General features: G+C 39.7%; 1 protein-coding gene across 1 annotated transcript in view; it reads right to left on the bottom strand.

Annotated features, from left to right (window-relative positions):
* Positions 1-13,777, bottom strand: part of PDE3A (phosphodiesterase 3A) — a 246,164-nt gene that overhangs the window by 44,335 nt on the left and 188,052 nt on the right. The gene's annotated exons all lie outside the window — the stretch shown is intronic.

Below are 13,777 nucleotides of genomic sequence, written 5' to 3'. Positions count from 1 at the left end.
AAACAAACAAAAAAAAAAAAAAAGAGAAAGAAAGTGAATTTCTCATTGCTTATTTTATTCAAAAAGATGCGATGAGAATGATTACAGTTTTGCATGACCAGTTCAAGCAGTCCTTGCTTTCCCTTAGGTTTGAAATGTATCCCTATTTTACATGTATCATTTAAAAAGAATTGTTAACTGAAGTAATGCATAAGCAGAAATAACATCAAGAAGCAGTCTGTATCACTGGCAAATCTTGTACACCTTTCTCAGTATATGTAGATACTGTTCTGTATATTGTGCACTTCAGACTAACTGTGGCCTAGGCAAATCCCCTTTGTACACAGTCAGGTGCACAGGGAATCTAACACAGCTGGAGCACCGGGCTTCCAGTGTATGCACAAGAGGATTGATCTGTGAATGCATTTTTGAACTTCCTCAGGATTTCCCAACATTCAGTGGCTCTGATTACCATCTGTCCTGAAACCCAAGAGAGCAATATACAATCTACTACCAAAAGCACAATATGTCTCATATCTGTGAAATGACAACTATATGATACAATTGCAAAAGACTGAGGTTCTTTGAAATCTGCTGGGAGAGAAACTGGATATGTGCAGAAGCAGAGTAGAAATGCAGCAGGAACATCTTTTGTCAGTTCTGAACTTTGAATACAGCAGTGACATTTCAGCCACAATTAGTGGTGCACTATCTGTCATCATAAACTCTAAGTGGAGTCACTGATTCAAGACACGCTAAGACTGAACATTTTTTCCTTTGCCATTCTTCTGAAATATAAACTCAATCCTACTGTTTTGGACTTTCGGTAGGTGTATAAGCAGTTTGCCTGAGACATAACTCCAGAAGATTCTGTACTGATTTTTTTTGGTGTATATTTTAGTGAAATCTAAATTCCAAAAGAGGAAGTAATGTCTGTGAAAAGAGCATATGGGTTTCCTGGAGTGTCAGGTACGTAGCATGGAGAACTGGGCAGACTGCTTAGCAGGAGAGCCAGGAATGACTCACTAGTGACATCATTTAAACTTCAAAATACACCAAAGAACAGCAAAACAGAGCTTGACGCTGCTTCTCTCTCACAAAGGACTTTACAAGTACCTGAAGAAAGTGCTATTTTAGCTAAGTAGAGCTCAGCATCTCCTTTCTGCTTTCCCAATTGCATAGCGTGGGCATCAGGTCCCAGCAATAGCTGTTTCACTCCACTGTTCCTCTCCTCGCATCCCACTACTTGCTCATGCAAAGCCAAGCCACAGGATCAGAAGATGGCACTCCATGCTCATCACACTGTCATGCAACGAGAAGATCAGCCTCTTTTCCCCACATTTCTGGTTGATTTCATCTGGTATCACGACAAAGAAAGTATTTGATACACTGCGTGCTATTTCATCTTACTGAAAAAAAGATAATTGCTGAAGTTTATTTAGTGGCTGTCTTCATTGCTTAACTTCTTAGTGTTCCAAACTGAAGATTCGGGCCAATGCTAAAAAAAATTCTTAAATTAAAAGACAAGGCTTTGGATGGGAGGAATTAATTATCTATCTTTGCCTCTGCCATGGAAAACAGACCAAAGGGGAGTGAGGGAGAATATTTAATTCAAAGCACGATAGAAGCCTCATACTTTCAGCAAAACTGCATAATCTAAGTTTGAAATTCTATTAAGCCTGGAGCCTAGAGTTGTTGACTGCCGATTAGAGACAAAGATTAATACTTCAACAAAGTAAACAAGTCTGACTCAGCAGGCCGTAAGCAGGCGCCCAGATTTTGTGCAGCAGTACTAATATTTTGCAAAGCAGCCAGCATTGTTCTCCGTGATTAGCACCAAGCGGAGTGAGGGAGAGCTCTTCTCAATGGTGTATTTTACCATATGGCCTCTGATATGCATGGAGGCTGTCAATCTGGGGCCTACCACATTCCTGCCCAACTGTAGGGCTGGACTTTACTGAGTTCTTTGAGAATCTGGTCCCTCAAACAGGGATGCAGCACTCTGGGTCTCATCCTGCCCCTCAGCTGTGCCAGCACCTCACAGGTCATATTAGGCCCACAACTCCACAGCCTACATCCCCATCAGGGGGAGAATGGGAAATGTAAGTGATTTCCTCTTTGCAAGTTTGCACTTGACACTACTAGATACAGTATGGGTAATAACCACCTCACGTGGAAACCTCTGAGCTCTTCATACAGCATTTTGATAGTACCTTCTTGTATTTTTGGCTCAAAAAGTACTGCAGATACTGCAGATCAGATGCTTTCAATTGGTACCTCACATGAAGGCTACGTGGCTTTCCACCCTGCTCAATTTCAGAATGAATTTTTATTATCAAATACTCTGACTTGATAAAATTACAGATATTTAAACTATTATTTTCTCAAAGCAGTTTGAATGAATGCATGAAACATTTTAACATACTGGATTTAAAATAAAACAGTAAGTAGATGGCTGCAAGTGATTTTTAAACCCTTACTCAGAATGTAAACTGAGTTTCCTTAAAGGACAGAGAAACCTTGATTTTTTTAACAAAATATACATAGTGACATATGTTTTAGGCAAGACAGTAAACTGCTGAAAATTTGAGATTGGTGTCATAGGATATATGCATACACACATGCACATATATATACACACTCTTTTTTTTAGAGTAAAAGTACATACAAAATTCATGTTTAGATTTGTTATGTACTTTTCTACTTTCTGCATAGCCTCTGCATGAACTGATCTGGATTCTGCCCAAACCTCTTTACTCATCTAAACCCGAAGGCTGGATACTTGGGAACAGAGGCATGAATAACACGTTTGCAATCAACATAAACAAACAACTCTCTAACTTGATAATAATAAATAAGAAAAACAAACAAACGAAAAACAACAAACACAGCCAAGAAACACATCAAACCAAAAGGACAGCAAAAACCAGCTAATTTAAGGTGAATTTTAATTTTGCACTGGTCCATATTCATATACCAGTCTGTGATAACAATTGTGAATGCAGTTTCCTCCCATGAGTTTTGAACAAGTCTGGCTTACTGCTCATTTGTGACTTACACCTATTGCTGATTTAAGCAATATCACGTGGTGACTAAAACCAAAGCCTACTAGGGCATGAGAACAAGAAACTGAACAGACTATAAAGGAGGTAGACTGACTTTTCACAGATGCAGATATTGATAAGACAAGGGAGAATGGTTTTAAATTAAAAGACAGCAGATTCAGATTAGATGTTAGGAGGAAATTCTTTACCCAGAGGGCACTGAGGCACTGGCACAGCTGCCCAGAGAAGCTCCTCATTCCTGGAGGTACTCAAGGCCAGGTTGGATGTGGCCCTGGGCTGCTGGGGGGCAGCCCTGCCCACAACAGTGGGGTTGGGGCTGAGGGGGCTTTAAGGACCCTTCCAACCCAAACCATTCTATGATTCAATGATTCTGTGAAATAAAACCAAAACCATATAAACTAAACACATTAATAACCAAAGTAATGAATAAAATGAATTCCTTGTGATGTTGTAAAACAGTTGGCTTTGTGCTTCCGCTCTTCCCCACTACTCTCCCTCTCTATTTTTGCTGTTTTAAAATTGGCAGTGAGGTGGGTGTTTGAGGCTGTGATACCACTTGCAATTCCTAACCAGGACCAAATCCACTTCTTGACTTTTTAGAGTCTTCTTTTCAGGCATAAAAGAAAGGGTTTCTTTCTCTAAATTCAAATGAAAACAAAACATGGGCAGATATCATAGTAAGAAGCATATGCAATAGGGACAGATCCTAGCACAGTTCCTAGCACCCACAGCAATCATCCAGGTTTACATGGCTGGGAGCTTACTGGGAATTTGCAAGAAAACTTTCACAGATGAAGAAACGCCCATACTGCTGCAACTGTAGGACCAAATCACAGGCAGCACATCCCACTGTAACACAGGCAATTTTTCCCAGAGCAGAGCATTTGGATCCTCTAGGAGCAGTCTTAAATATAATTTGAAAACAATGTTCTGATAAACTGTAATTATCACTTCAAATTTTTAGATTTGAATAATGTATTTTGCATTCTGTAATATGGCTGGAACAAAAAGTTTCAACCTTCTGTAGGCCATGTTTGCTTGTTTGTTTTACATTTTACAAAATCCAATTTGTTTTCTTCTATTAAATTGTATTATGCATAAAAATCTGAGAATAGCTTTTTATCCACTAGGAAAAAAGGCAGATAAAAAAATTTATGAAAAATAAATTCAGGAAAATAAGAATAACAAAGTATTTTATCCATAATATCCGATGAATAAACTTAGCTTATGAAATGATACTGGTTATGAAGCAGTTGACTCTACCTATGATCGGACTCACTCAGATCAACTAAAAAACACTGCTCTCTCTCCACCTCAAGACTACACAAACATGACTACACAAACCAATCAAAAGATAATAACAATAATATCATGAAAAACAAGGGTAAAGTAAAAGAAGTTATCAATCAGAAACCAGAAATCATTTCACATAACCTCACATTAAAAAAATAAAATATTAATTTGCTGCGGCATGTAGAAGGAAAAGCCGTGAAGGCAGAGGTGCTGGCCTTTCACCACACTGCACTTGAGAACACTCTGTAAGTGAAAGAATGGGGGAGGCAGGAGGAGAAAAAGGGAAAGAGCAGCATCCAGCATATCTTCAATCTTCACACAATTACGAGCAACAGTAAATCACAATGCGATATAGTTTCCAAGTCACATCATAAGCACTCAAGCCAAGCTGTCTGGAAACAAAATTAAAAGCAAATATAATTCTCCATTATTTTAATGTCCACAGAATGATTTGAAGAGTAAACATGAATTGGCTTCTATGGAAATAATGAATCATTTTAAAGGCGCCACAAACTTAACTACTCCACCTTTCAGTGGATGACTAAGGAGAAAAGAAAAGCGTGTGGACAATTCCGTGACATTCCACACTTCTGAATTTAAAGCTGTAGAACTGAGTCTTACCCAGACTTTTAAAATTTATTTTATTCTTATCTTGTCCAAATGCAAGATTTGGGGATTTCTGTTCAGAAGTAGGACATTTCTGAGGACTTTTACTCCACCTTAATGAAGCACAGCATTTCCACTTCTCTCTGGAGGTGGACTTGCCACAAGCTTCATCATACTCTTTGGTCGGACTAAATATTGCATCCTCCTTTTGTCTCAGCACACTGATCAGAGAAGACCTTTCCTAATCACCACTGTAACCACTGGTTTTGCTGTTGACGCTTGAAAGCATCCAAAAGCATGTAACTACAAAACCAGGGTAGTTCTGCAAAGAGAAGGTATAATAAAATGGTTCTCACAGCAGAGCTGTCACTTTGGCCCCCTAAGCACTTGCTGCAGTACCAACATACCATTTCTTGACAACAGCCCTATAGCCACACAGCCAGCAGGAGGCAGGCAGGCTGGGGGCTATGGGCACTGCAGTGAGTAGGTTTCTAGTTTTCTCTCCAGTAATCTCTCTCTGCATGAAGCTGCCTGTCATCTATTACCACAAGGCCACTAATTTGGATCTTCCTCCAGTATCCTGTTCTACATCATCATCTCTAATGCTTCTCCCCATCTATCAAATGCGCTTTAAGCCATCAGACACACTATCACATAAGCCTTATCTGTTCAATCTGCTAGCTTTATGTTTTTGTTGCACTATTTTTTATGTTCAAATTAAAAAAATATATATATTTTAATATATATTAACGGTATTGCATATTTTATATATATATATATGTGTAGCAGAGAACTTCTCTTCACTCAATACGGCTCAGGCAAGCCGAAAGATTGGAACGCTTACGTTATAATCTTACTTTCTTCAGAAAAATCAGGGTGAAAGCAACACCATTTTTAATATTTCTAATATTTAAACTATTCAGATTAATCACAACACTGCAAATATTTGGAATCTTTCAGAAAAAGACGTGGCTTAGGGAGGAAATGCTTTGTTTTCTTACAAGAACTGTGGAATGCATCTCACCATTTACAGCAAATCTCGTTGGGCTGCAAGAACCGTCCTCACATCCTGCACCCCTACCTTAAGTGACACCACTCAAAAAACTCATGGCTACAGCTGACTAAACTTCTTCCATTACAGGACCTTACAGTTTGTGATAACTTTGTCAGCCAAAAAGCTCAGACTGAACTGGCCCATGTCAGGAATTTGCCTGGGGTGGATTATTTCAGTATTTGAGAAAAATTGTTCAGACATTTACGAGAACACTGTCGGAGTGCTTTATTCATGCTAAGAATTCTTAGTAAATTGATACCATTTAATCCACGGAAGGCATGGTGTGTGCAGTACAGCCATTCACTTTCCCTGGGAAAAACCAAAACCAGAGCTGGTCTTGCACAAAGTCTGTGGTGTGCCAGAAACCAAAGCGTGTCTTACACATGCACACCTCCACACACTGCCTACATGTTGTGTGCTGTGCACAACGTACCAAGTGGTAAAGGAACACAACCCAAATTGCACTGTCAGTCCACAGCTCAGATTTACACCTCAGTTATTCATAGAATCATCAACTGGCTTGGGTTGGAAAGGGCTTGAAAAATCATCCAGTTCCAACCCCGTGCTGTGGGCAGGGCTGCCACCCAGCAGCTCAGGCTGCCCAGGGCCCCATCCAACCTGGTCTTGAATGTTTCCAGGGATGGGGCAGCCTGTGCCAGTGCCTCATTGCTCTCTGAGTAAAAAATTTCCTTGTAATATCTGATCTAAGTTTCCTCTCTTTTAGTTTTAAACCATACCCATTGTTCAATCACTATCAGACTGTGTAAAAAATCAATTTCCTTCCTGTTTTTAAGCTTCCTTTAATGACCAGAAAGCCTCAGTGTGGTCTCCTCTGAGACTTCTGTTTACCAAGCTGAACAAGCTCAGCCCCCTCAGCCTTTCTTCATAGGTGCTCCAGCCTTCTGATCATCCTTGTAGCCTCCTCTGGACAAAATATTCTCCCCTTTTGCTAAGGGATGTGGTCATGGTAATCGTTATCATTGCAGTGATTGCTTCTCTCTTCAGAGCTTGGGTGATCATCTGCCTTGATGGGCCACAGCTGCTCAGAGGGAAGTCTATCTCAGGGCTTTAGCAGAGACATCAGCATTAAAGGAGCAATAAGTGGGAGAGGTTTTTGCGTATAGTACATAAAAATCATCTCAAGGAGTGAGGTGTTAAGTTTTGGTAAGATTCATGGCTTAAGATAGGGAAGTCTGCACCTAAGAGGATTCAAGTACTGGCCATATCCTAATGTAAGTGAAGAATTCCCTACCATTTATATTTGATGGAAGACAACTCCAGTTTATTAACTCCAACAGTACTGATGTAGTTTTCCATGTTCCCTTCTGCCATATCTTCCCCAAGAAATCATAGGGAAAAGGGACAGGAAGTTGTCACCCAGAGCGTGTGGTAGTGGTGGCACTGCAGGACACCAGAATGGTACGGGATGAGCTGGAAACAGCTAGGCCTTGAGGTCCGTGGGAAGACCCAGTTCAAATGAAGATAGCTGGAGTTTTGCCAACTTTCTGTGCATGTCATCATGCAAGAAGGATTCAGGGAGAGCAGCTCCTGGTTGGAGGTGACAGCATGGAGCAAACTTCTGGCTAAGACTGCTGGTTGCAGCTCAGAAATCTTGTGGAAACACTGAGACTGGTGCTTGGTGTTCCCAGCAGAGGCATGGGAACTCAGTCACCCAATTCCCAGGGACTTTCCGTGTGATTTGGCTGCCTTAAAAACCTTCAGCTATCATGACTACCCCAGCCTAAAAACTATTTGATGATATAGAGCAAATCACAGTCAGTCAGATTGTATAATTTATGAAGTAGACAACACTCCAGCTAAACTCAGGATTTTAAAAATTAGCACTTTTCTTTAAGACACAGCAGATGGAAAAAATTAAATGCTAAACGGGGCTCAAATCTGCTTTGAATAACACAGACTGAGGAGTACAGTTCTGTACTGCAGAGACTGTCCTCAATTGTCTTATATTATTGTTCTTCAATTTGTACATGAGATGGTCACAAATTGGTAGCTTGAAGCTGATAGTTTGCATTCATGCGAAGAAAACAGTGACAACTGCCTTGAGTTTCAACTTGAGATGCAACAATAGCAGCTGGGGCCCAGCAGGAGCAGCATGCTAGGTGCACACATTGCAGAGGATATGCCACCTCTTAATACCTGGTGATTGTACCCATTTGACTTTACAGCTCCAACAAACCAACTGCCCGCCTAGCACAGGAAGCTATTTTGATTCCATGGTGAACTGAAACATAGCAGCCAACTACCCAGCATGAGTTTAAAAAAGATCCATTGAAAGCAATAATCACCATTCTGCCTCCTGCGAACTAACTAATCCTCCCGCATTTCCAACTTGACAGTCTCAGCTACACTAAAAGAAAGCCAAAGGAACCGTATCCTCCTGTATTTTCTCCCTTTCAAAATATTTCAGACTCTCAGGATACAGGTTGGGAAGTGACACTGCAACTAGCAGCAAGTTGTAGAAATACACATGAAGACTAGGCCGTCTAAAAAATCACACCCATCTCAAAATGGGTCCTTCACAATGAACTGTTTAATGGGATTTAAAGGAACAGCATTATTAAATATTTCTCCAACCATAATGCAAATAAATACAGCTTCCAGATTAAGAAGAAAAAAAAAAAAAAGAGAGAGAAAGAATTGCTGCTGAGAGCATCAAATGTGTGTATGAAAACCGGAGGTGAGTTGCCATAAGGGGAGTAATTTGGGGAACAATCAAGCTCTGATGTTTAAAGAACTGTTCACTAAGTGCTGAAAATCAGAGTAAGACAAAAATTAGAATCTAGAATATAATTATCACTGAAGTTGCAAATAAAGTGTCCTTAAACTTCAGACTGCTCTTACTGAAACTATGGTAGGGATTTGAAAATTACAGCAAGAGCCAGATGCATATCCTGGGCCATGTTTTGCATGTGCTGAAGGAACGCGGGCAGAAGATCTCACGAACCTCTTCATGTGGCCAGAACACTAATGATATTTAGTGGCTGATTTTCTAGAATATGCTTTCACTTTAACCAAAGGAGGCTAAAAAAGACAAATCTTGATGTTATAAAAATCAAGTGATTGTCTCACTGCAATTAAATTGGTCAAATTTTACACTATTTTCTTATTTTCTTCGCTATGAAACCTTGCAGTTTGCATTACTTTTGTTCTCCTGATTTAGAGTGATCACACTAATACCATTTAATAACCATCTCGTATTACAGATGCCTCCTCCCCCTCTCATGACTTTATGTCACTAATGAATTCCTCTGTGAAAAGAATTAATCATTTTTCTTTAAGACTTGGCTTGAAATTCTTACACTATGACTCATTCAAGAAAAGCAATTTTAGCCTTAGGGACTTTCAGCTTCCAAATCCTTCATCATCAGCACTGCAGAGCTATGATTTCTCTAATTTATAAGCTACTTCAACGTCTGAAGCCAGGAACTGTGAGTGGCACACTAAACACTCACTATACGTGAAAATCCTCTACCTCTCCTAGGTGTTATATGGGCAAATATTTCAATGAAGAACAGAGTAGAGAGAAACAGTAATTCATGTACAAGATAAATAAGATGCTATCCTCTACATGTCTTCTGTGATGTTTGAAATTATTTTCTTTGCTTAGCACTGATCTAAGCTGACAGACCAGCAAGCCCTGAGGACTGCTTCCAACCTACTTCAGTCTTGGCCTGCAAGGATCTACGTAAAGACACATTTGGTTAGCTTATACTGTAGGCTTACTTTGCTTTTGTTGTCACACAAGAGAAAAAACTATTTCGAGATATAAGGTGTACGGTTGATCACATTGAGAGGTCATTGGCTGCATAAGATGACCATTTTCAGTCCACAACTACTGTACAATGTGTGAATCAGACACTAAAGGCTCTATAACTTTCTAAGAAACCTCAGATATCACTAATTTCTTTCTTGAATCTGGTGACTGATTAGTACTGAGTAACTGTATAGTTTCTGTCTAAGGAAAGTCTTCCTTTCAGCTTACGGCTCTCAGGTTGTGATTAGCTCTTGACTGGAAGAAAAAGAAGAAAATGCAGATAATAATCTCAGCTATGACGTGCTGATTGCATCCCAGTTCGAATTAGAGAATTAGAGACTAATCCAATCTGCACTTCTGCATCACAAGCATCTCACCATACCAATCTTTGGCCACCTGGCTGGAGATCTGTGTTCTTTGATGAGGGCCAAAACACCTCTGTGCTTTTGGAAAGCTTGGATTCAAGTTCAAGTCTAAATTTAGCAGCTTGGCTTCTCATTTATAAAAGACATCAGAGCCATAGAGACCAAAAAACAGACAGATCATGAAGCACTGGTGCTTATGCTGGCAGTCTATCTAAACAATGATTTCTATTTCTACAGTGACTTATGTTTTCAGCTTGGATGTAGGTATTAAGAGAAAAAAATCAACTGTGGTTTATACAAGTTTATTTAAAACACTAAATACACTTGTGAAGCTGAATTTCAGTGGTTCACCTAAATACACAGAATGAAATGAATAAAGATATGTCAGTGAGTGCAAAGGAAGCCCTTGTGATTACTGAACAAATCAGGTAGACTGAATTTGGTGGGACAAGACAACCCACTCCTACTGACCTGTCACAAGAGAAATAGTGAAATTACATTTAAAGAAAACAAGTGAGTGTCTGCTTAAGTCACTGCTTTTCTCTTAATACAACTGACAGAAACACTGCTGGTATCTTTTAAAGTTACAGGTTCAAAGTGCTCCTACTGCTGACCATTAAGAAACAAAAGCAGCTGCAGTGAAGCTAGAAGACAGCTGTCAAATCCTACATGACCACAGACTCAACTCAAAAGAAATAGCACTGTGTGATGAGTAAGTCACCTGCAGCACTGACATCTACTACTTTTTGGGCAAGTAGTAAGGTAAAATGCGGACACATTTTAGAGTATGCAAACTCTGCCACCACCACTAAGCACAAGCTACAAGCTGAAGCTGAGGGCAGGAAAAATAAGGCAAGTACAGAAATGTACAGAAAAGTAGAGGAGGACTGAGAAGTAGGGAGAACTCATGAAGAGAGGGCCAGGGCTTTGGGAGGAGAGGATGATTTATTGCTAAGTTGAAATCAAAGAGGAGGACACAAAGAGGGCCACTTTCAAAACAGCTGGAAATTGTTCCTTAAAACCACACAGAAATTCTTGTCTCCCGGCAGACAGGTTAATAGACTGCTTTGAAAGGGAGGTACAGGAAAGCAGTATCAACTCAGAAATCTCTCCTTGAACATGGAACATCAACACCTTGAAAAGAAACATCAGTAGCAAGCCCTGGTAACAACTCAAGAGGAATCCAGCAGACATATTACTGAGTTGTTAAATGACAGCACTTCATTTTCAATCAAATAACTTTGCCAGGGGTGTCTTTCAGTAAGAACAATGATGTCCTCACAAACAAGAAACCAGGCTTCAAAAAAGGACGTTCAGAGCCTCACTTTATTGACAACTTTATTGCCAATATTATGTACCATAACAGAAAGTTGTTGCTTTGGGAACTTGAAATGACTAGTCTTGGCTTTGTTTCAGTAATTTTAAAGCATTTTGATTTAAGTTTAGGAATAAGATGTCACTTCAACTTTGCAAAATGTAAGAAATGAGAAGATGATGAAACCATGCTGAAAACAAATTTATTTTTTTTCTATTTTTTCTTTCTTCCTTTTTTTTCAACATTTCTTCAGAGCCTCAGTGTGTCTCTCACTGTCAGAGGCTCTTTAAGTAGGACTCATTCATGATGGATTAGACCTTGAAGATGACTTTGGTATTCAGGTTTGCTAACAGTAGTGACCTAGCGTGAGGTATTTCAGTTAAATCTCCCTCCACAGTCAGTTTAACTCGGAGGTGACTCAGAACAACAAACACGTAAGACCGCTTTAATCACAAGGGAACACTTGAGTTCATACCACTGACCTTGTGGAAGAGTCATGTACATCTCTCACTGCAATGCTTTATGTCAACATCTTTGTTAACATATTGAAACAGACCACAAGCAAAACTGTTTGCCATACGGTACTCTGACAAAGCTGATGAAGTACGTGGGTTCAGCCTTCCTTCATCTACATTATCTCCCTGACTGCTTCAATCCAGTGTTTCCACTTGCCCCAGGCACCCTGTTTATCCTATTACAGCAGAAATATATATATACGTACTGAACAACTCTCTCTGAATACACTCCTCTTCTAATGCATATGGGAAGATTTTTGGCAATAACATAAGAACATAACGTTCTCCAGAAAAAAAGGATTCAGTTAATTATTTTTTTCTTTTAAAAGGACAAATTCCCAGCAAAATGTGAATTACTGTAATTCCCAGCAATATGCTCACACAGACCAGAAAACATCTATTGGTGATGCTCATACTTTGCAACACACCAGTAGGTTGCCGGTAATGGGAATGCTGGTGTGGGAAGCCTGCCCACAAACTGAGTACAAATTTATTTGTATCCATTTTGTCTTTTTTTTTTTTTTAATTGCAAGTAAAAATGGCTGTAGAGAACAAAGCTGAATTCTGATATTATGGTTAAATGAAATTTGGCTCACCAAAATAAACATGCATAAAACTTTATCCATTTCCCCATTCTATCTTCTATGACAGGTCAAAGAAATGGGCTGGATTTCTATCAGTAAAATCAAGGTGGCACACAAAGGAAACACAATGAGATTCCACTTCATTTTGCTTTTTAGGAAAGATGCTTTCAATTAATATTTCTCTGACATGATAGAAATATGCCTATAAGCCATAACTAATTGCCTAATGATCCAATTCCATATAAATCAAGATACCTCAAACTTAAACACGTTAATAGATCAGTTTAAATAGGGGAGAGGGGAATTAATTGGAAAGAAAGGAATTAACATTTAGTTGGCCTTTTTTAAGCAGAGAAGAAAATGCAAATCAAAAGCCATCTTTAAAGACTAGCTAATCCTTTGTGTATAAAGAGAGCCAGATGAGCCTGTGCCAGTTAAAAACAAACAGACAAGTTACAATCAGGACTTTATGTTTAACTCCGAAGCGTGATTTGTGTGGATTTAGGTGTACTTAGTAACCAGGCAAAAAAGATAAGAATCGCATTCTGACTCGATGTATGATTTAGGGGTTTCGGCTCTGCTTTAACTTCTTGCTTGTGTGATCAGCTTAAATGAAAACCAGTTAAAAGCTGTTTTGCCGAGTGCACAGAATAAATTATTTCAAACAAAGCCCATCCACTGACATACTTCTATTTCACACACAGTGGCTATTTTTGCTTGTAAAATGACATTCACTTCACTCTGCATAAACTATTTATGAATTCACCTTCACCACAGCACGATGATTCCTTTGCGCTGATAGCAGCGGTGATGGGAGCCCCCAGTGGGATGGAACAGAGAACCCTGTTGGTCATCTCTCCCTGATGGCCTGCCTGTGTCCCATAGGGTCAGCAGCACAAAGACAGAGGAGAGGGCAAGAGTCAGGGCTATGAGGCACAAGTGTGAGCACATCCAGCTGCTGGCATGAAAAGCACAGCTGGAAAAGGATCTGCATCTCAGGGAAGATAGGGAGAGCAGTGCAAAACAGCTGACTGAAATACAGCTCAAACAAATACTTCCACTTAAAAGCATACTAACCGGACACCTCATGCTAGCTTCAAGTGAGTCAGTGCTTCAGAAAAGGTTGTAGCACAATAAAAGTAGTGTAGCAGAGTAGAACTTTTAATACAGCCCTGTAGGATTGTGCAGCTTTAGGGGTGGAAAAACCTTTCCCAGGGATCACCAGA

The sequence above is a fragment of the Meleagris gallopavo genome, chromosome 1, assembly GCF_905368555.1.
Source record: "Meleagris gallopavo chromosome 1, MGAL_WU_HG_1.1, whole genome shotgun sequence".
Classification (NCBI taxonomy): domain Eukaryota; kingdom Metazoa; phylum Chordata; class Aves; order Galliformes; family Phasianidae; genus Meleagris; species Meleagris gallopavo.
This window is presented reverse-complemented; position numbering and strand designations above follow the sequence as displayed.